The sequence below is a fragment of the Ambystoma mexicanum genome, chromosome 13, assembly GCF_040938575.1.
Source record: "Ambystoma mexicanum isolate Mex_15411 chromosome 13, UKY_AmexF1_1, whole genome shotgun sequence".
NCBI lineage: Eukaryota > Metazoa > Chordata > Amphibia > Caudata > Ambystomatidae > Ambystoma > Ambystoma mexicanum.
Genome location: NC_090938.1, coordinates 650,803,719 through 650,826,536, shown reverse-complemented (window position 1 = coordinate 650,826,536; position 22,818 = coordinate 650,803,719). Strand labels below are relative to the sequence as shown.

The following is a 22,818-nucleotide window of genomic DNA, read 5'->3' as shown; positions in this document are numbered from 1 at the left end:
TCCCGTTCCTTTCTGAGCCGGAAAACCAATACATGCGCAATGTATAACAAGAACACAAGCGCTATTTGCTTTATATCCAAAATGCATTACAAAACTGCACCGAATATCACCGTCTTCACACACATCGGCGTGAACAACACATGTCAAGCCTAAACAATATAGCCAGTATCAATAAATGAAACAGTTTGCTTGTACCTTTTTGCAAGATTTATCCCCTCAGAGATTGGAAGCAGTTATTCCCGATCCATCCTCATCATACCATCGAATCATCGTGACTGGTTACCCATTGTAAATGCTTCAACCTTATCCAACATGGCCGCTTGTAAAAATAGCAAATGTATTTCCCGATTTAAAATGGCGATCACACGCACTTTAAAAGCATTCATCGGTCATCAAACATTGAACATAAGTACTTGACCCCTCTCTCTATCACCCGGAAGTGCAAATGCTCGGGGCGGCGCATGCGCGGTGAAGACATCTGTGTTCACACTGTATATACCCGAACAAGATGTTACGCCGGGGATTGAAGGGAGGATGAAATAATGTAAGGCACGGAGGGTAGGGCTGTATAGGACGAAATTAATGCATTATGTTCGCAAAAGAACCGTCTGGATAATGTAAGGGTGGGGTGGGTGGTGGCATGCGGGCCCGTGATTAAGCAGGGAAAGGTGGACACAAGCTTGAGGGGGGGCAGGTGATGTACATTGCTGTAACGTATGGAGTTTGTGTTAAAAGGTACAAGGACGGATGGTGTATATGCTTTGATGTTCATTTTGCGGTGATTTAATGAGAGGGCTGATGTGTGGTTGCACTTACGACACCAGCCAGGGCGAGAGGTGATATTGTAGCTGGAGGACAGGTAACCAGAGGAGATGGGAAGAGTTTAGCTGGCCAGCGGTATAACGTAAGACTTGAAGGCGTGATGATATCACCGTTAAAAGTGTCCATCATAACTGTCTCCCAATGAAAGGAGCTTCAGCCGGCACATGCGTTAGTATGGTGGTAGACCCCATGAATGGAATGCGTCTGTTTCCCTTATTGTACATTGCCGTGCATACCTGCCTACATTTGAAAATAAAAAACACTGAGAATTATGCCCCGCCCATAGCCATACATGACTCCGCCCACTTACGTAACACTCCGCCCACATGCTAAAAAGGTAAACCATATTGCATCTGATAATGAAGAAGAAGAAGAATTGACCATTTTTACAACGCCCTTTTGCATTTGGAAGCGTTACACTAATCCAGATAAAGGCATTATTGCTAACTTGTGCAGGCATGTCTACTCCGCTGTAGGCAAGGGGACCTCCAAACATCATTTTGAAATGCGCACCCACACACCATTCCATTCAGATACGGCCTTCTAGCCTCCAAGTTGATTATGGGAATATACCCGTGGTTTCCCCATTATACAACAAGACTACGAGTCCCCGAATGCAGTACAGTCATTTTACACTGGCGCGCATCTTATTATGCAGGATGTAAAAAAAATGTGCAATGCCTCACAAAGGGTACGAACATTGTTTTCATGTCAACAAAGCAGACATGGCACAGACTAGTATGCATTGTTAATCTGGTATTTACTTTAGCATTGATGCAGAGTATGGGGATTTTAAATGCTAAGTGGCCCATCCCAGTGAGCAGTGGCTTGATAGAGAAATGGACCATTCCCACACAATTGCCTGCTAACGCCTGCAATAAGAAGTGCCGAGTGGGTTACTTAAAAGAAACAAATAGAATGAAGGTGGAAATGCCTGCAGCCTGTATAGTGCTGCTGAGACATCTCTAACATTTTGGCAAGCCCTTGATCAGTGCTTCCCTGGCAGGAACAACTAAAAGTACCTTTAATTAGAAAATCGAGGACAATTAAACACCCTTTTTGGGGATACAGGTGCGGCAAGTGTCGCCATAGCCGCTTCAATGTTCACTGCTCCAGCCCTTCCGATCCTCAGAGCAGGGGTAACTCTGGGCCTGCTGCGAAAACCCAGGGACTCGAAGCTGTTCCCCGGAGACCCGTAGAAGAGCATGAAAACCCAGAGTCTCCGGGACGGTGTAAACCCGAGTTTAAGCAGGTATGTCTCCGTGTTATCACAGCACTCTTTAATGTACTTTCTTGTGACCATGGAGCAACAGCAGCGGGCCTATGTGATTGCAGCACCACTGTTAATGAGCCCGGGTGACCATGGCAAGGCCACCCTGCTGCCTTTTGATGACGCCAGCAAGTCCGGGTGCCCCACGCAACTGTTGATGCTGTGGATCACAGCAACCCAATCATGTGCTGCGCTCCCACAGCCCGGGTCAGGCCCGCCCGTGTGACCACAAAGCCGGCCCACAACAATGGAGATTTAGGCCTCGAGCCCACCCAGAGTAGCCAGTCTCACTCTCCAATGGTGTGTGCCCCGTGTCGGTGCTTCTGTGTGAAGGGCCTCCAGCTGTGAATACGGCGCGCCCTGTAATCAGAGCTGAATAGTAAAGAAAAGTCCCGTCTGTGTTTCCAGGCCAAGTGGACGGTGATCTGTGTGCGCTCCGAGGTCGGGGCTTTCATAAAAAATGGAAGAAGTCACAGTGGCTGTGGCCACTGCACGCTCCGTGCTTGTAGCAGCATAAAAAGGAGGAGTGCCTTCTGGGTGCTCCATATGAGCCTGGGCCACGACAGTTATTTGAATGTGCTCAGAGCGGAAGAGAACGAAGAAGTGATTGCCACACGTTCCATGGTCGGAGCAAGCAGAAAAGTTACTGTGAGTGGGCCCCGTGTACAGGGCCTGGAAAAAAAGGTGCTGGCAATATGCTCTGGCATCAGAGCTGGTGTAATAAAGGATGGTGCTGTAAACACAAGAGCAAAAAGAAAACGGGATGAATGAGTTTTCTACACGCTCCATGCTTAGAGCGACGGGAAAATGTGCGTTCTGTGCGCTCTGTGAATGGAGCTTGAAAAAAAAAAAATAGGAAGCATAGTCTATGCACTATGGTACGGAGCTGTGAGAAACAGCAAAAGGGTGAAAGAGGTTGCAGTGCGCTTCATGACAGGTGCCAAAGAGGGGGTGCTGGAATAAAGTCCCAGGAAATTAATCCTGTGTGCTCTGTACTAGAAGCTTCAGGAAAGAAGAAAGGAAACGGTGATTTTCCATCAGAGCTGAATAAAGAAAGGGTGGAAAACATTGTGTGGGTTCCGTGTCAGGAGCAATGTTCCCTCTAAGCTGTGCGCATGTGCGCTTGCCCAGCTTCCCTCCGGGTGCCGCTCAGAAGAATTTTAGCAGTGCACACAGACAATTCCCACCTATTCATTAAGGTGTAATAAGAGACAAGCCACAGTAACTACCTTATATTTGCTTTCTTTCAAAATTAAAGGAATGAAACAAACTGTTTTTAAATGACCAAGATAAGTTTAATAAACGTTTGTTGTCAATGACAATTCTTGTAACTAATGGCATTCTGCTCGGACAAATGCTATCTAGACACTGCACACTATTGAACGACTTTCATGCATTACAATGATATGTATATGTAATTTTGGATATAGTAGAAGACCATGAAATAGGAGTGGCATGACAAGCAGAGTATACTTACTCGGATTACGAGGACGAACAGTTGCGCGAAGTTCGTGCATAAGCACCATCATTATCCTCAACACGGACCGTGTGAGGCAGGCTGCCTTGAAGTCTGGCAGCTCGGTGATGCATTGCGGTCGTGGCTCGCCTTCCGAAATGTAGGCCACGCATCCCGAGTTTTCACAGCAGCAGCAGTTCTTGTCCTCGGTTGGCATTAGCTCGCGCCGATTGCATGTGCACCAGGTGGAAACACCGTCCATGCGACTAGGTCCAGGCTCTTCAGCTGTTGAATCGTCCTCCCAACTGCCGTCCGAAGACCCATAGTTTTCGCGTGTTTCCATTTCCAGTAGTTCCTCCTCGGTATACTCGGGCTCGTACATGTAGGGCATTATTGTAGCCATTGTGTGTTAAACAAACTAAAATAATTTATAGCGGTGGTACTGGTATCTGTTCACACGGGCTACAAGCAACGAAGGTAGCTGACCAGAGCACAGAAACGAGTTACAGAAGACAAAGTAACACAGAAAGAGGAATGGAATCGAAAATCTGCTGCTGTGTGTTGTGAAACGGTCTGTTTATATTTATTGAGGAAAGAGGCGTCCTGCCATTTCCATGGCGACCCGTCATTAGCTGAAGCGCAGCGAATGTTGACACGAGACGTGCTTTGGCGTTGTGAAATGGGCGGTACACGTCTGCTGATGACAGGCTCAGGGGCGGGGGATATGATTTAGTGCCGCAAAAGCAGGTCAGCCAGGGCGATGGGGCAACTGACAGGATTATCACAAAATGGCAGCGCCCCGATGCCTGTTTTCGGGTGCGTTTAATGGACGAAAACTCGGGTAAGGTCCATAGGAAATTTTTCTAAAATCGAGCGACTTAGGCTTAAAAACACATGGCCGACCCGTAGGGACAATAAACATTTTTGACCGAACCATTCCTTTAAGATAAATGATACTAACTATTCTTCATATTCTGGTCTAACCGATTTACATGCCCTAATATACAATCTTGACCTTGAAAACCTAAAAACCCTAAAAACAGAATACACTGACAAGAGGTTAAAAACTATTATGAAAAAGTGGCTGTATGAACAGAACATATAACTAAGATATGCATGCACACATTAACCAAATTATCTTCCCTCCCCACCGATGGCTCCTATACTTGATTCTACCACATTACTCGAACTCCACCCAAGGCCACATTTAGATATTACCAGAAAACCTTGACTCTGCCTACCTTCGCTCTGCAAAAGGTTACCAGACTTAGATAATAGTCTTGTTTTATGTTTGTTATAATATGAATGACGTTCAAGCACAAGAATTTCTGTTACTCATGGTGCCTTAGCAAAAGCATTGCCCACTCTATGTAACGCAAGTTTCAGCTCAAGTATTGGATATTGAATTTAAATAAGCAGTCTACTAGGATGTGTAACCTCACCCCATGCTTCCAATACTTTGTACATGTGTCACACAAGCACTTTGAAAAGCCCCACTTGCAAGTTAACGCATTATAAAACTCAAAAATGAATTTGCCCTGTAAGGATTTTGAGTAGGCAAATGTCATGGTTAGCGTCTCCTATTTAGATTTGCTAACATTACCATATACAAGGAGAGCAACATTGCAATATAATTTACTTGGCCTGCAAGGGATCATTGGTATGGACTCTGTCTGGCATTATTCGTATTTAAAATTAGGGCAACACTATTCAGATAACTAGAATGTTTTTCACACAATCTGCAACCTTTCAAAATGTTTAGAGTTCCATGGAGCATAGACCGTAACAAATGATATCTTGGTGCTATACAAAAATGGTTTCACTGATCACTTGTATAATGCTATCCAACAATTGAAATATGGGGTATGTTGCAAACAATCTTGTATGTACCAAATAGTAATTGTGCACATGCAGACTTATGACATTTTCTTAAACTCCACATAATATCATTGTGAGACTTTACATTGGATTTGCTTGCAAAGTATTGTAGGTATGCAAATCTCCCAGTTAGTGTTTTACTGCTACAATCCCTCACTTTTTACAGAGTCCTGTCAACTAATATTTGAGGCTAGTACAGGAGCCAGGGAGGGGAACGGGTGAAAGGGAACGGGAGAACACTCCTTTGGGGTGAAGAACAAATCAGCAACTTTCAAAAACCAATTCAGATGTTTTGGCAGTATAGTATAGTGAAGGAAATGTTTGTTTGCTAAAAAATAGTAAACTATATTAATAGTCTAGGAAACTGCACCTTCTGTTTCTGTCTTTGCTTAACTGCCGAGGGCTTTTCAATATAATCATGGGTTTGCATGTATTGCCTTTAGCATCCCCATGCATCTTGTTCAGCTGATAAGTGACTTTCAGAGGAGGAGTCCCTACTTAAAGGATAGTTCCGGGACTTTTTTTTTATTGTCCCTACGGGTCGGCCATGTGTTTGTAAGCATAAATCGGTAGATCGTAGGAAACTTTCCTATGGACCTTACCCGACTTTTCGCCCATTATCGCACTCGAAATCAGCCTCCATTTTGTGATAATCCTATCATTCCGCCGCATCGACCTGGCTCACCTGCCTTTGCGGCACTAAATCAAATCCCCCGCCCCTGAAACAGACTTTATCAAAACATTCATATTCCCCGCCTCTATCCGTGACGTGACTGAGCTGCGTAGGCAAACGCGCCCAGGCGTCTTCTACGCGACTCCACACAGACCCCGGAAATCAACACAGATCAGCTCACAATACAGCGCACCACAATTCGGAATATGAAACTGTACTTTGAAATCAAACCGCAAGATTGTAAATGTGGTAAAGTACATTTATTTGACATCAAATGTTTAGAGAATATTCAGCGATTTGCATTTTTATTTGCTCATGTTCCAAAAAGTTCGTATTGAGGAACGCGATGGTCCTTTGCTGTACACAGGGTCTTAGAGCATCTCACAATACAGCACCACAATTCGGAATGTGAAACCGTGGTTTAAAAGCAAACGGCAAGATTGTACATTTGTCAAAGTACGTTTATTGGACATCAAATGTTTAGAGAATATTCAGCGATTTGCATTTTTCTTTGCTCTCGATCCAAATTAGTTCGTCTTGAGGGAAGCGATGTTCGTGTGCAGTACACAGGGTGTTGGTTTACGATAAAAATAAGCTCTTCTGTCGCACTGATAATCGCATGGCTGTTCCAACAACGAGGCACTAGGCCACCACAACGGTAGGTATGTTGCATCTAACCGTTAGTACCGCGTAAGGGCATACTTGTACTTGGCGATCGTCCCATAAAATGGTCAGGGTGGTAACGTTGTTCACGCGGAGAAGCAACTGGCGGCTGTAGAAGCCGTCCGCCGGTGTCTGGTACTCGTGACACAGACAGTAGTGAATGATGTACCTAAAAACATAAAAAATGAAATTAGTCTCACCATCAGATCCTTATTAAAATTATTCATTTCATAGCGAGGACAGCGCTACTGGGTGTACACAAGTGTTTAAAGGCGTGGCGAGGCATGGAGGGGGGGGGGAGTGGAGTACAAGGTAAGTAGCATAAAATAATAAATAAATAGGGCCAGCTGGTGGCAAGTGCAAGGTAAGTGCAGAACAAGTGCTGGGAAGGGGGGGCTGTAGGATACTGAGACAGTCCCCCAGTGCAGGGGTTGACAGGGAGGCAGTGCAGGTGGAGAGTGGAAGGGCCCAGGACCGAGGTCGCAGACAGTGGACCAGTTGTAGCAGGGGAGAGGGAGAGAGAAAGCAGAAGCAAAGAGGAAGGTTTTGAGGTGCTTCAGTAAAAGCAGATGTTTCTCCTCCAGATAGAGCGCGGTAGAAAACACTATGCCACATAGAACGAACAAGTACAACTGAACCCGTCTTTAAAGCCACTGTATAGTAATGAAATTGCGGTATAAACTCATCAAAAGTTACTTACATTATATTTGCATTTTCCATTGTGTCTCTGTGTAGGGCAGACCCGAAACACCACTCCTTCTTTGCCGACGTTACTTCTTCTAATGAACGTGGCTCATCGTTTCGTTTCTGAAATTTTATTCATTATCTTTTCTTAGTCTTTCAGGATGGTCCCGGCCTGTCAAGGTCAAATCACAATAGAACCTTATATTGGGTCGTGGGCCGTTCCGCCACCCGAGCAAAACATCAAAGCAGCTGACCTTCACTTTGAGCGAGCACACATTTCTAGTTAGCTCCAGTTAGTGTAAGGGCATCTTGTCTGCGTGCCTTTTTTTTTATTGTCCCTATGGGTCGGCCATGTGTTTGTAATACGGAAACATTCTATAATTTTTGTAAAAATGATTTATATTACTGTTTGGTTTAATTGCAATGGGCCTGCAACATGAGGAGACTCGAGAGAAGAGAGGACAATCGAATTACAATCATTTAAACCGTGATGTGTATTTCTCAATGAGCTCTGCTTTAGGTGGACATGGAACAGAGGCAATGTTGGGTGGCAATGCAGTTGTCCCCTGCATAGGTTCGTTCACCACTCCATGTATGTGCCTATCGAGGACATCTACGATAAGTCTCTCAATAAACTCATATTGCATATCCTCAAACACTGGTTTGATCACCCATTGTTTACTTCTTTTAGTGAAGGCCTTATTGTAGCGAAGCGTCCCTAAAGTTCCGGTCGTCCTACTTTGTTGACGGCCAACATTATGGTTATGTGCCAAGACCGCTAGAAGAGTCCGATTTATCATGCCTTCCATGCCAAAATGCAATCTTTTGGGCCTGTACTTGAGGCACATATTGTGGAACACCTCCAAATCTCCTGTGTGGCAGAATTCCGTGAGTCCCCTCAAAGCTTTTGTTATAGTTTTATCAAATACAATCTTTTCAATGGCCTTGTGAGTGGGTGATGAAGGAATCAACCACTTCTTCTTCCGTGCCTCCTCTGTGGACAAATGGCCATGTTCACATTTGTGGAAATGCTCATTTGTCGACCATCGATGTACGTTGCTACAGTGCAACATTACTGACCGCCATTTTTCCAGTAGAATTTCCAACGACCCTTCACATGTTTTTGAGCTCCACCAAAGATGGTTGCTGATTGACTTGGACCACTGTGAAATACCTTGCATATCTTTTTTTTTTCCTGCAGCCGACAATTTTTTATTGATTGATTTTGCAAGATGCCAAACGTCAAATTGGTGATTTATATTTTTGTACTGTTCTCTCATTGTCTTGGCAATTGAAACGTGTCTGTCCGTGGCTATCAGGTCGATCACCATTCCCCGCGATTGTAGTTCTTGCAATGATGCTACAAAGCCAACTTTCTCCATGGCCACTGAGGATGTACTTTGTGACACCTGCACGACCAACGAACTCACAATTTTCTTACTTTCCATGTCCTGAAAGTGGTAGGTGCAGTACTTGGCTGAAAATCCTGGACTGTCGCATTGTCCATCACCGGCTAGCCTGAAGCGTTTGCCCGCGAATGTACTTTCCATTGACATTTTTTCCATTCTCCAAGCTTCGCTGATGGCTGGAAATAGATAATCGGTTTGGTATTTGTAGAACTGACTTTTCGCAATGAAATGGATTCCCACAAACTGAAAGAAATACTGTAACTTTTTAAAACTTGAACCACTAAAAAGTGCGGCCGCTGCACAAAGTAGATTGCCTGCTGGCAGTTGCCCCAGCATGGGTTGTGCAGACCATGCGAACGGATGATATTGTGTACAGGTGGCATGTATTTTAAGGTTAGTGCCTCGAATTGCACGAGTCACATTAATCAATGGCTCCCCACATACTTCCCCACCAACCCAATGCCCACATTTCATCATCATAATAATATCCATCAAACAGCTATCGAATACAATGAATTTGGCCTCTTTCCTTATACTGTCACTCTGCATCCCAGCTGGTTCGGCCTGTAACGTTGAGGACATGTCACTCGCATGAAAGGTACAATCTCTGATATCGTCTTCCGCTATGCTGAGTGATATTGATGGTGTTTCATTGTCGTCCACTTCATTCTCTTCCATTGCAACATCTGTTCCTTGTCCGGAGATGGGAGAAAAAAACAATGTCTTCAACTTTCGCGTGCTCTTATTTTTTGCGGGTGTGGATTCTGTGAATTGATCTACGACTGCATCCAAACTACCAGGAGGACATTCACTATCAATGGCTGGTGGTGGTATAGCTCCGTTGTCAATCACTTCATATTCTTCCCATTGGCACGATGCATCTCCAGTCTCAAGTCCCTGCCAAAAGGTTTGACAAGCAACATCTCTCGTTCGCTTCACTGTCTGTGTAGATCTAGTTCTTACACCCACTCGCAACTAGAGGACAGATTAGAAAAGGGATGTTCAGTTTAAACACAACTTACAGTATTGAACTATTGACAGTGAAAGACAACATAATATAGTGAACAGGACACTAACCTTCTTTTGCTTTCTTTTCTTTGAAACTTTCTTTCCTCGAACTTCAACATCTGGACGCTGTTGCTCCGACTCGTGTGTGCATGTCTCCACTTCCTCTCGCGCTGCAACGACTATACTTTCATGATAAGCACATCCATCACTCACTGAGGCTCCATCGACTCGCTGAAACATAGAACTTTCATTAGTATGTATAATAATATTGAAAACACAAAATGTACTTGGGGACCAATACCCATACGTACATCTCAATAGCAAAACACGAATGAACGCATTGTGTAGAACATTCAAACGACAATAGTTCACGCATTGTTGATCTAGTTAGATTGAACTGTCAAGATCCATACCTCGGGCTCCGCATAGACTTCCATTGATGATATTATTGAAGATGAGGCTTCAGCAACTCCCTGAAACACAGTAATTGCATTAGTATGGTTTTGTATTTTGTTTAAAAGAACATAAACTTTCTGCAGGCGTCAACGGCTCATCTAAATAGACCTGCACAAATGATCAGTTGTCTAAAATAAATAATGGATATCTAAATATGATTCGATTTGCTCCATCGTTGGAAGTGTCACCACCCAGAGATCTGCATCAACTACTAGGGGTGATGTTCTTGTTGAAGAAGCTCCGTCAGCTCCCTGAAACATAGTACTTGCGTTAATAAAGAAGGAAGTATAGCGGATGTAATCACGTCATTTGATCTCGCATGATTGATCTGTCAGTATCCATACCTCGAAATGCATAAGAACATCAAGGGACGCTGTAACTGCGGTGCACACTTCTGCAAGCTGTTGCGCCGACCCGTAACTGCATGCTCCCCCTTCCTCTTGGACTAATGCTCCATCGACTCCCTGAAACATAGGACTTTCATTAGTAATGAACACAATATTGAAAAAAGAAGACACATAGGAGGGCGACGACAGAAGGACATACCAATGGCTAAAAACGAAAGAAACATTGTGTGTAACAATCACGCTACAAGAATGCAAGATCTGATGATCTCCATCGATGGAACTGTCCGGAAACGTACCTCGAGCATCTGAGTGACATCTACGGTTGTCGTCAATGCGTTGGACTCCTCAGCATCTCCCTGAAAGACAGTACTTGCATTATTTTGGATAACAATAATTATAACTGAAAACAAAGACTAGAGGACGAGTACTGTGGTGTACCATTAGGTAAAATAATTACACGATCAATTAAAACTATTGATTTACATGCCTAAAACAAGTCAGTGTCAGAATAGCTAAGTAAGATTACCCGATAGGCGCTTGAAGTGGCTGATGACTGCAATAACGACACGGATGGAGAATCTTCAGCCTTCATATTGAGTGGATACATAAATGGGGAAATTATTGTTAGCTAATGCTACACACTACCGCAATGCCGAGAGATAAATACGTAAATTTGACTCACCAGTGGAGGGATGTGGACGAATAGAGTGGGAATAGCGGTTGAGAGCAATTTTCGCCTCGCTCGCGGTGTTTTCGTCCTTATTAGCAATGATGTGGAGTACATGTCTGGGCTAAAGTGCCTGCTGCAGATGCGGTATCGATCACCCCTCTTGTCCGCAAAGACTTCTAGGACTCTACTTTCTATCTCAGAGGCTGGATATCCGCAATATCGGACCCATTCTCTTATCTGATCTATTGTCTTAGGGAAAACATGCATTATAGTACCTTCAGATTTGTTATGGGTCTTTGAAGGGCAACCGCCAATGGAACAGGCAGGCATTATGGAAAGTTCTGAAAAGTAAAGATCAACAATTCTCTATGAATACCAATGTGTTAAAACATTAAATGACACATAAAAGGTTCAATGCAAGGTCCGTTTTGGTTCTTGGAACTATACACGTTATTCACATGCGGATAAGTATTTCAATAACTTTCAAAAAATAGAAAAAGTAATTTGACTAAACTCAGAACATGTGACTAGTTCCTTGCATGTACTGTCGTGAACGAAAAGAAAACATGGATGCAATTTGATGACTACTAGCAAATAGATATAAATCAAAAAATAGGACGCAAAATGATTATGGTACATGGACTTACCTTGACGAACAAACAGTTAGATGCAGGGATCAGAGTAGTTTCTTGTCGTAGAACAGGGAGCAGTTCACAGGTTGCAAACTGACGAGTTTGCTCAAAGTGGTCACGGAAGTTCACAGAGACGAAGAGCAGATAACCAGCACCTTCACGGGTTGACTAGCAAAGCGCAAAGAAGTTCTCATTAGAAATATGAAGTGGGTTATAAAGAATTCGAAACAGGGGTGTGTTTGTGAATGAATGACGTGTATATGTCGTGGCATTATGCGGTCTGCAGGGGGCCGTCCAGCGTGAGGGGGGATGCTTGGCAGGAGACACGGGGTCTGTAGGTAGACATGGGAACAACAACCCATGCTCTATAGACCACTTTGAAGTGTACATGGTCTTTGGCACCTCTTGGCCTTTATCGCTCCCTGACAGCTCCACTTGCCAGCACAAGTACCCCGGTGCGAACTGCCTTTGATAGGGCGGCGGGGGGTGGATCGGGGCGGTGGTCGTGCAGACAAGTCACAGGAAGACTCGTGAATGGAGACACACTTATGTGGATTGCAGGGGGGCGTCCAGCGTGAGGGGGGATGCTTGGCAGGAGACACGGGGTCTGTAGGTAGACATGGGAACAACAACCCATGCTCTATAGACCACTTTGAAGTGTACATGGTCTTTGGCACCTCTTGGCCTTTATCGCTCCCTGACAGCTCCACTTGCCAGCGCAAGTACCCCGGTGCGAACTGCCTTTGATAGGGCGGCGGGGGGTGGATCGGGGCGGTGGTCGTGCAGACAAGTCACAGGAAGACTCGTGAATGGAGACACACTTATGTGGATTGCAGGGGGGCGTCCAGCGTGAGGGGGGATGCTTGGCAGGAGACACGTGGTCTGTAGGTAGACATGGGAACAACAACCCATGCTCTATAGACCACTTTGAAGTGTACATGGTCTTTGGCACCTCTTGGCCTTTATCGCTCCCTGACAGCTCCACTTGCCAGCGCAAGTACCCCGGTGCGAACTGCCTTTGATAGGGCGGTGGGGGGTGGATCGGGGCGGTGGTCGTGCAGACAAGTCACAGGAAGACTCGTGAATGGAGACACACTTATGTGGATTGCAGGGGGGCGTCCAGCGTGAGGGGGGATGCTTGGCAGGAGACACGGGGTCTGTAGGTAGACATGGGAACAACAACCCATGCTCTATAGACCACTTTGAAGTGTACATGGTCTTTGGCACCTCTTGGCCTTTATCGCTCCCTGACAGCTCCACTTGCCAGCGCAAGTACCCCGGTGCGAACTGCCTTTGATAGGGCGGCGGGGGGTGGATCGGGGCGGTGGTCGTGCAGACAAGTCACAGGAAGACTCGTGAATGGAGACACACTTATGTGGATTGCAGGGGGGCGTCCAGCGTGAGGGGGGATGCTTGGCAGGAGACACGGGGTCTGTAGGTAGACATGGGAACAACAACCCATGCTCTATAGACCACTTTGAAGTGTACATGGTCTTTGGCACCTCTTGGCCTTTATCGCTCCCTGACGGCTCCACTTGCCAGCACAAGTACCCCGGTGCGAACTGCCTTTGATAGGGCGGGGGGTGGATCGGGGCGGTGGTCGTGCAGACAAGACCAGTTTGCCGCAGGGCCTCACCAAGGAGAGGCCATCTAACTGAATGTAAGAGGATGGCTGCAGGATCTACTACATGGAATGCAGGGGGGTGAGTTTATAAATACCTCACCCTCCCAGGAGAATATACACTAGATTAATTTAAAAAATCAAAACAACCATTGTTAAAATATATGTTGGGCTTTATTTTAGATTTTAATTAAACATAAATAATAAACATTACACATTGTAAAGTTGAGGTTGCAGCACATCGAGGGAAAATCCGCGGTATTGTCCACTGTCACTGGGGAAATGTTGTCTAATGGCAAGTACCGCACAGGCAGGTATTACTCTCCGAACGCGGTGTCCGAGCCTCCCGTGAAGCCACCAAGTGAAGCAACGATAGGCCACCAGCCTGTACCACCTGTGAAAAAAAAAGATGCAAACTGTATTAAACTGACCAAACTTTCTTATCAATGTCGATTCAGGTAACACATGTCATTTTTCTTAGAAAAAAATTATATCTAGAAAATGCACTATATGGAACAAATTTACATGCGTTCGAATGATATGTAAATGTAATTTTATATGTGGGAGACGACCATGAAATAGTGGTGGCATCACTGACATCACAAACAGAGTATACTTACTCGTTACTCGGATTACGCGGACGAACAGTGCCGCGAAGTTCGTGCATAAGCACCATCATCATCCTCAACACGGTCCGTGAGAGGCAGGCTTCCCTGAACTCTGGCAGCTCGGTGATGCATTGCGGACTTTGCTCGCCTTCCTGCAGACTTTGCTCGCTTTCCGAAATGTAGGCCAAGCACCCGGAATTTTCACGGCAGCAGCAGTTCTCCTCCTCAGTTGGCATTAGCTCGCACCGATTGCACGTGCACCAGGTGGAGACGCCGTCCATGCGACATGGTCCAGGCTCTTCATCCGTTGACTGGTCCTCCCAACTGCCGTCCGAATCCCCATCGTTTTCGCGTGCTTGACTTTCCAGTAGTTCTTCCTCGGTGTACTCGGGCTCGTACATATACGGCATTATTGTGGCCATTGTGCGGTAAAGATAGTAAAATAATTTACAGAGATGGTACAGGTGTTCACACGGGCTACAAGCGGCGAAGGTAGCTGACCAGAGCACTGAAACGAGTCACAGAATACTCAAAGTAACACAGAGAGAGGAATGGAATCGAAAATCTGCTGCTGTGTGTTGTGAAACGGTCTGTTTATACTTATTGGGGAAAGAGGCGTCCTGCCATTTCCATGGCAACACGTCAATAGCTGAGGCGCAGCGATTGTTGACACGAGACGTGCTTGAAATGGGCAGTACGCGTCTGCTGATGTCAGGCTCAGGGGCGGGGGATTTGATTTAGTGCCGCAAAGGCAGGTGAGCCAGGTCGATGCGGCGGAATGATAGGATTATCACAAAATGGAGGCTGATTTCGAGTGCGATAATGGGCGAAAAGTCGGGTAAGGTCCATAGGAAAGTTTCCTACGATCTACCGATTTATGCTTACAAACACATGGCCGACCCGTAGGGACAATAAAAAAAAAGTCCCGGAACTCTCCTTTAAAGAAGAAGGTACTCAGTATGTTGTACCTGTGAGCATTGCTACGGTTGACAGGGCAAATATATGTAATGTTCTTTAACAGGGCACCAGAAGAAACCTCAGTAAGGCTCTTGATTTTTTGTCTATGCAGTGGTGGGCAAAACTATAAACTGTATTATGTGCCCTGTAATTTCACTTCTTATGTCAGGGCTACAAGCAGGGTTCGTATATGATTTTAATCCATACTTGGAATCAAAAGATTTTTCAGGGCATAAGAAGGTAGTTGGCTTTTCCAGTAGGAAGATTCCATGCTTATTCAAATATGTTCTTTCCCCTTAAAATTCCTCTTGAGATCGGGCAGTAATATTATTTGAGTTTCTACCAATGCCACTGCTCTGTTGGTCATTGATTCAAAAAGATATTAGTGGAACTTTGTGGGTAGAAGCAGGGGTAGATTCTTATATGTTCATTGCTTCGTGTTTTTGTTGGCACATTGGCTGTTTTTAGGGACTAAAATGGATGGTGTATATGCCTACTAGCTGTAAGAATGGTTTTGAGTATATGTTGTCTGTAAGACTGGTTTTGAGCATATGTTGTCACAACTCACAGACCAACATAATGTGGATAGTGAGGTGAGGCCCAGGAATTCTGATTATCATATTCTGTTGTGCAGTTATTCTGATGCAATTATCGTCCTTAACAAATGATGAGAGGCATTTTCTCCTGGCCCTTGAATTACTACAGTAGAGTGGCACATGAACTCTTATTGGCATGTTTTCTGACAAATTCCTTTCATTTACAATTATTCAATTAGCAAAAATTGCATAATGTCTGAATTTTTTAGTCACATCAGTGATTAGCTATAATTAGTTTTTTGTCATGAACATGAGTTGTTTCCCAATGGCATTAAGCACTTGTCTCTGCGCAGTGCTGACAAATGAATAGCCACGACTAAACCTATTGTTTATCTTGAGCATGCAAAGCTTTTTTTGAGCATACAAGTTTTTCTCTCTATGCAGGAGTTCTTTTGTTAAGTACTATGGCATATCTTGAAGTCTTGGACTGGTTGATGAGCTCCTCTTATAATCACATATAAAATAATTTTTGTTTGCCCTATATTTTCAGAACAAGAGTTGTAAGATGCTCCTTTTACACTAATCTGTAAAGAATTATGGTGGTTCGGAAGGGAAAATTGCCTTCCAAACACTTCAGGTTACATCGTTATTCAGTTGCGCACATGGAAAATAATGTGCGCACAAAGAAAAATCATGTCCGCACTTAGAGAAAAATAATTAGAGGGCACATTGGTCAGGAGCCGACAAACAAAAAGAAGGGTAACATTTTTGTCCGCTCCGTGCTAGGAGCTAGCAAAGAGGAATGAAGTACATGCCTAGTATCGGTGTCTGTGAGGGTTGCTGCTCCCTGTGAGTACTTGTGCGCCTGACTGGCGGCACATACAGTGTGGGCACACAGCAGCTGAGGACCCACAAGCCAATCCTGGAGAAGAAAGGGAGAAACGTCTGCACTTGTCAAAAGGGGCAGTATCTGCAGGTGTTCTGAGCGGAGAGTTAAAAGGGAAAAGAGTGCCTGGCTGCATCACGTGGCAGGGTTGCGACTCCAATGTGGAGTGCTCGTGTGCCCTATGTCCCAGCAGTGTTTTCTCCGGTGTATAAAAGAAATACAAGGTGGTTGAAACAAATACTTTACCCAAACTCAGACATATGAATGCTTCATTTGAAGATCTGGAGGCAGTTTACTCATTTCGGTACAACTTTGATTCGTGGGGAGAGTGCTCTTATTTGGCTGGGGAAGAGGAGAAAGCTGAATGTCAGGATGAGAGAAGATGGACTGCCTCTGCTGCACTGAGAGTTTAAGTGCCTATCTCCTGCTGCCTCTACAGATGTGGCCCTGGGCACCACAGAGTGCAGCTTTGCCTGCCGGCTGGGTGTGCATCATCCGGCCTGCATGAGACTACCAATAAAGGAACAGGAACCAGTGAGGGGTGTCTAAGCATGTGGACATGCGGGCCTGCAGCTTTGAAGTGGCCCTGATAAGGACATTTATCGTTCTTGCTTCTGCCAGCACCACTGGCATCCAAAAATCACTATTATCATCCAGGAACTAATAAAATAAATTTGAAGTGTGCATAAGTAACAACTTGTCCAAAGTATCTCCTGGGAGTGGTGTATGTGATGAACTGTGAACTGCATAGGCTGTAAAGCTCAAATTGGACTCAGTAGGGATGCATATTGGAAGCTGCGAACCTGCATATTGTCAAAAAGCTTAAACTGGGCCCAGTAACCTAGCGTGTCATCAGGGAGTGTTAGAACTGCCTATATGCCACCAACAGGCCACCAACTCCAACCGTCCCCTGCAAACTAAGTAAAGAGAGATCTAATAGTAGTTGTGGGTGTTTTGATGTTTTGTAACTGACTTGGCCTTTATATCTGTGATTATTGTTTTACCCCAGAGTTCCCAAGTGGACCAACTATTGCTGTTTGTGACTGTTGATTTATTTAATGTTCATTGATGTTGTCTTTGTTTTGTTTGTTATGAAAATGGAGGAGTGTGATGACGTCCCCTTTTAAGAGTGTCAGTCATGCCTGGATTGATGTGTGGTTGCACATACGACACCAGCCAGGGCGAGGGGTGATCTAGCTTGAGGACAGGAAATCGGAGGCGATGGGAAGAGTTTAGATAGCCAGTGGTATAACGTAAGACTTGACGGTGTGATGTCCCCATTAAGAGGGTCAGTCATGACTGGCTCCCAATAAAAGGAGCCTCAGCCGGCACGTGCGTTAGTACGGCGGTAGACTCCATGAATGGCAAACTGTGTCTGGCACCCGTATTGTAGTTTGCCGTGTGATCACAGCACTCATTTTTTTTTTGTTTTTTTTTTCACATAAATTTTTATTGGCATTTCAAGATAGAAAAAAACAGAAACAACCAAGAACAACAAGAACACCCAAATCCTCCCCTCCCCTAACCCCCCCCCCGAGAAGACGGGAGCAAAGTGCCATCCCGTCCCAGAAGCACTCCCCCCCCCCCCCCCCCCCCCCCCCCCCACCTACTGATGAACCAAAGACTGGTTGGCCCCCCACCAAGAAGCACCTCTAAAAGTCCAACATCATTGGGCTCATCTGTAACAATCCCCAAAAGTCTCATGCCCCAGGGGCACCACCGCTGCCTTGACCCGTCCATCAAATAAGACAGCAGAGAAGCCCATTCCCTTCTGATTCTTAAATGCTCCCCATTGATAGAATATGTAAGCCACTCCATTGCCAGCAAGCTCCAAATCTTTGCCACCCATTCGTGATCCTGCAGTGGATCCTTTGCCTTCCATCGGCGAGCTAAAACCATTGCCCCCGCCATCATCATTATAACATAAAGCTTACGGCCCGCTTTAGATTTAATATAGGCCAGTGCACCCCCCCCGGCCCAGTATCGCCAGACCCGAGAAACTCCTCTGAGCCAACTCCAGAACTTGATTTATGGCAAGCCCAATCCCCGCCCAGTAGCTCTCAATCCGCGGACACTCCCATCATATATGCGCCCACGTGCCTACTGCACCGCACTGCCTCCAACAAAGGGGAGAGGCTGCGGGGAACATCCTCTGAAGTCTGGCGGGAGTTAGATGCCACTGGGTAAGCAACTTGAGCCACATCTCCCGTAATTGGAGAGACTTTGTTAATTTAGGGATCTGCCTCCACAGCCAAACCCAGTCATTCTCCACAATTGGGGACCCAGCAGCCAGCTCCCAATTCTTCATATACGACCGGAGTGGGGGATCCTCTCCTGCCTTCATATGCTTATATAGTGCCAAAATCAAATGCTTGTCCCTGGTTTCCCTACCAAGATATGTTTCAAAAGGGGTCAACTGGCAGGTCACCGCATGCTTAACAGTGGGATGACTGAGCCAATGCCGGAGTTGACAATAGCGGAACCTTTCCTTTTCCCCCACACCAAACTCTAACTTGCACTGCTCAAATTGCTTTTGCTGTCCCCCTGCAAACATATCCTGTAACATTCTACATCCCCCCTGGGACCAGGCTTGGAATGCACTAAAAATGAGGCCCGGAGTAAACTGCGGATTGGAGAATAGTGCTGTGTAGGGTAGGGGGACGGGTGCATCGTTAAGTGGGCCTGCTGCACCGCTGCATCCCAGGTGTGGGCCACCAAGGCCAGGATATCACTGCAGTACAGTCGATGAGGCCTGTCCTGCTTCGGCTTCCACAAGACCCCTTCGAGATCCTCCCCATACATAAACCTCCAAACCTTTCGCCAATCGTCTTTTTGCCAGTCCCGAAGGACCCTCAACTGGGCCGCTCTAAAATAAACTCTAAAGTCCGGGAAACCCAACCCTCCCCGCTCCGTGGGAGTTCTCATCACCTTGGCCGCCACTCTAGGTGACCTATTAGCCCATACAAATCTACTGGCTGACTTATTTAAGGACCTAAAAAAAGCTGGTGGAACGTGCGCCGGAAGGGCTGCAAAAAAGTACAATAGCTTGGGAAGGACAGCCATTTTTAGGGTTTTGATACGCCCTAACCAAGAAACCGCCAGCGGCCCCCAATCTATGATCTTGCCTCTTAATTCCCCCAGGAGGGGGGATAGTTTGCCTGGTACACCTGTTCCACCCTCGCGGTCAATTTTATCCCCAGGTAAGTAATTGAATTGCTCACCCACCTATAAGGAGAGCCGAACTGTAAGGAGCGAGACACTGGAGACGGGACTGTGAGATTGAGAATCTCCGTTTTGGAAGGATTTATTTTTAGGCCCGCCACTCTACCAAACTGCACAAGCTTGGTCTCCACAGCTGGGATGGCTGTACCCGGGCATGTCGAGGACAGAATCGGATCATCAGCAAAAGCTGCGATCTTATGCTCTTCACCAGCGAAGAGAATTCCTTTTATGAGGGGATTGGAGTGCACAGCTTCAAGAAACTGTTCCAAATGGAGGGCGTACAATATTGGGTAAAGGGGGCACCCCTGTTTAGTGCCTCGCTCCACCCATACCGGGTCTGAGAGCTGCCCATTAATCGACAATCTAAGGGTTGGATTCCTATAGTTGGCTCTGATCCTACCCATAAAGTTGGGCCCAAAACCCATCTTAAGCATGGTAGCGAAAAGAAATCTCCACTCCACCCGATTGAGCGCCTTTTCTGCGTCAATTGCCATCAGGAGAGCAGGGACCTCCTTCTTATGAGACTTTTCTATTAAGTGGGCCAACCTCCTGACATTATCAGTGGTCTGCCTTCCTCTTACAAAGCTGTCCTGACCTATCTGGTTGAAAAGCGAGGCTAGAATAGGGGTCAACAATTCCTTATGACGTTTGTAAAACTCTGCGACATACCCGTCCGGGCCCGGTGATTTAAGGCTAGGGAATGCTCTAATTGCATCCCTGACCTCATCTACCGTGATAGGTGCTTCCAATGCATCCCTCTCTTCGCTTGAAATGCAGGGAAGAGTAACCTTGTTTAAGTAACGAGATTGGAGCGACTGCGCTGGGGGTATTGGAAGAATACAGGGCAGAGTAAAAACGGGCTAATTCCCCTAAAATAACCTCATTGTTAGTGCTAGTGGAGCCATCCCCCTTCTTAATTCAAAGAATCATCTTCTCCTTCTGCTCCTTTTGTAGCGTTCTCGCGAGCAGACGATCAGCCTTATTGGCTTAAATATAGAATTTATGCCTGAGATGCAAATGCCTCTTCTCCACCGCTCGTGACTGAATTAATTCTAGCTGGGCCCGCACCGCCCTATACTCCTTTTTAGCGGCTGAGTTTGATGTGTCCCCAATCTCGCAGTTATTCCCTTAAGAGCCTCTTCTAGACAGGCCGCCTCCACCCTCCGTTCCCTTTCCCTTCTCGCCTTAATCGCTATTATGACTCCTCGAATGGTTGCTTTAAATGCGTCCCACCTAATCTGAGGGGAGGTGTCCCCCGCGGGATTCTCAGCGAAAAAACGCACAATTTCCTCTTCTAACTCGTGCACCAATACTTCCTTAAAAATGGCAATAGGGTAACGCCATTTCCACAGGCCTGATGGTTTACCCAAGGCTTTCAGGGATAGGGTCAAGGGGGCATGGTCAGCCAGAGTGGTGACACCCATCGAAATATCCATGGCCCTCCCCAGCAAAATGGTTGACAGCCACACATAGTCTATTCTGGAATGGGACCGGTGGGCATGAGAATAGGAAGTATACCCCCCGCCTCCCCCTGTAGTTCTCGCCATGCATCCACCAATGCCAACTCACTAAATTTCTTCTTCAGATCGCACGAAGGACCCCTCAGGGAACCTGTCGATCGCTGGGTCCCAAGCAATGTTAAAGTCGCCCGTAAGGATGATGGGGTACCTGGCGAACTTCTCAAGCTTCCCCAGGGAGGTTCGGAGGAAACTATCTTGCTCCGCATTCGGGGCATATACCATTGCTACCGTGAGTGGTTGATCCTCCCCCACCAAAGACACTGCCAAAAATCTCCCCTGATCATCCACCATTTCCCCCGCAATACTTGGCTCCAGCGCAACCCTAAGGGCAAGCAGGACCCCCGCTCTCTTTTCGGATTGAGTAGATTGTAGCAATCTGGAGTAGCCCGATAACCTAATCCTACCCCGATCCGCGATGCGGATGTGAGTCTCTTGAAGCGTGACGATATCTGGACGCTCGCGCCTAATGTAGCGCTCAACTTTCTTGCGTTTGAATGGGGAATTAAGGCTGTTCACATTGAGGGAGAAAATCCTCAGAGCCCGTTGATTAGACATGTATTCGTGACAGAAAAGAGCCCGCTCTCCCACTCATCTTGGTGCACTTGCCAATGAGCCCCCCCCCCCCCGAAACTCCCCTTCTGGTGGTACTGCAAAACACCTCTAATAGCTACTGGAGCACTGGTCTTCCCCCCCCCACCCCATTACCCCTCCAGCCCCTCCAACAATGTGGGATGACTGGCCTCAGCCTGCCTCGAATTTGAACCTGGAGAGTCACCCCATGCATTGCCCCCCAACTGTTCCAACGCGGGATCTCCCAATCCCATTCCAAGACGTGAGTCCCCAAACCCTCCCCCCTCCGCCGTTATAAACAATGCTGATGAACCAGGCCATAACCAACCAAACTTTTGTGCCTCTATGCCCTCCCCAGGCATCTGACGAAGGCTTTAACTTGCAAGGCCCCTGCAGGACCCTGCACCTGTAGGCACCCAATCAAGTCTGCGGCTGACACTCGCCCCTGTCAGAGGGCCCCCCAGGCGTGATCTGTTACCGTTCTTCTTTGATTTCCTAGGGCGGGACGTAGACCATTCCCATACTCTGCGGGTGGGAGCCTGGGATGCGGGCGGAGTCGAAGACGTCGGCGCGTCCTCTTGCACCCCAACAGGGCCAGACCCTGCTCACAAGTGGTGATCATTCGCGCCTTCCCTTCCCAGTCAAACGCCAAGCCAAAGGAATGCAGCCACCAATATCGAATGCCCTGGGCTTTTAAATGGGACAGCCCCGGACCCATTTGTCGCCATTTGAGTAAAGTCGATTGATTATAGCACAATCTCCGCCCCATTATATGTGAGACGCCCGGCTTTCCGCGCTGCAGCCAGAATTCGCTCCTGAAGCTATGCAGGGCCACCAGGACATCCCTGGGTCTCACGCCCGGGTCCGCCCGCTTGTGACCCACTCTATGTATCCTATCAAAGACAACTTCCTCAATTCCAGACTCGTCCA

General features: G+C 46.5%; 2 protein-coding genes across 5 annotated transcripts in view; one reads left to right on the top strand and one right to left on the bottom strand.

Annotated features, from left to right (window-relative positions):
* Positions 1 to 304, bottom strand: part of CBX1 (chromobox 1) — a 175,259-nt gene extending 174,955 nt beyond the window's left edge. For both annotated transcript variants that reach the window (XM_069634622.1, XM_069634625.1), the window contains exon 1: positions 196 to 304. The gene's annotated coding sequence lies outside the window, so the exon portion shown is untranslated. The remainder of the gene's footprint in view (positions 1 to 195) is intronic.
* A 76-nt stretch (positions 305 to 380) lies between these two features.
* SNX11 (sorting nexin 11) overlaps positions 381 to 22,818 on the top strand; it is a 53,675-nt gene continuing 31,237 nt past the window's right edge. The window contains exon 1 of one of the 3 annotated variants that reach the window (XM_069634627.1): positions 381 to 544. The gene's annotated coding sequence lies outside the window, so the exon portion shown is untranslated. Of the gene's footprint in view, positions 559 to 22,818 lie in introns of all 3 variants that reach the window. The other 2 variants (XR_011283088.1, XM_069634628.1) reach the window with 2 other exon arrangements.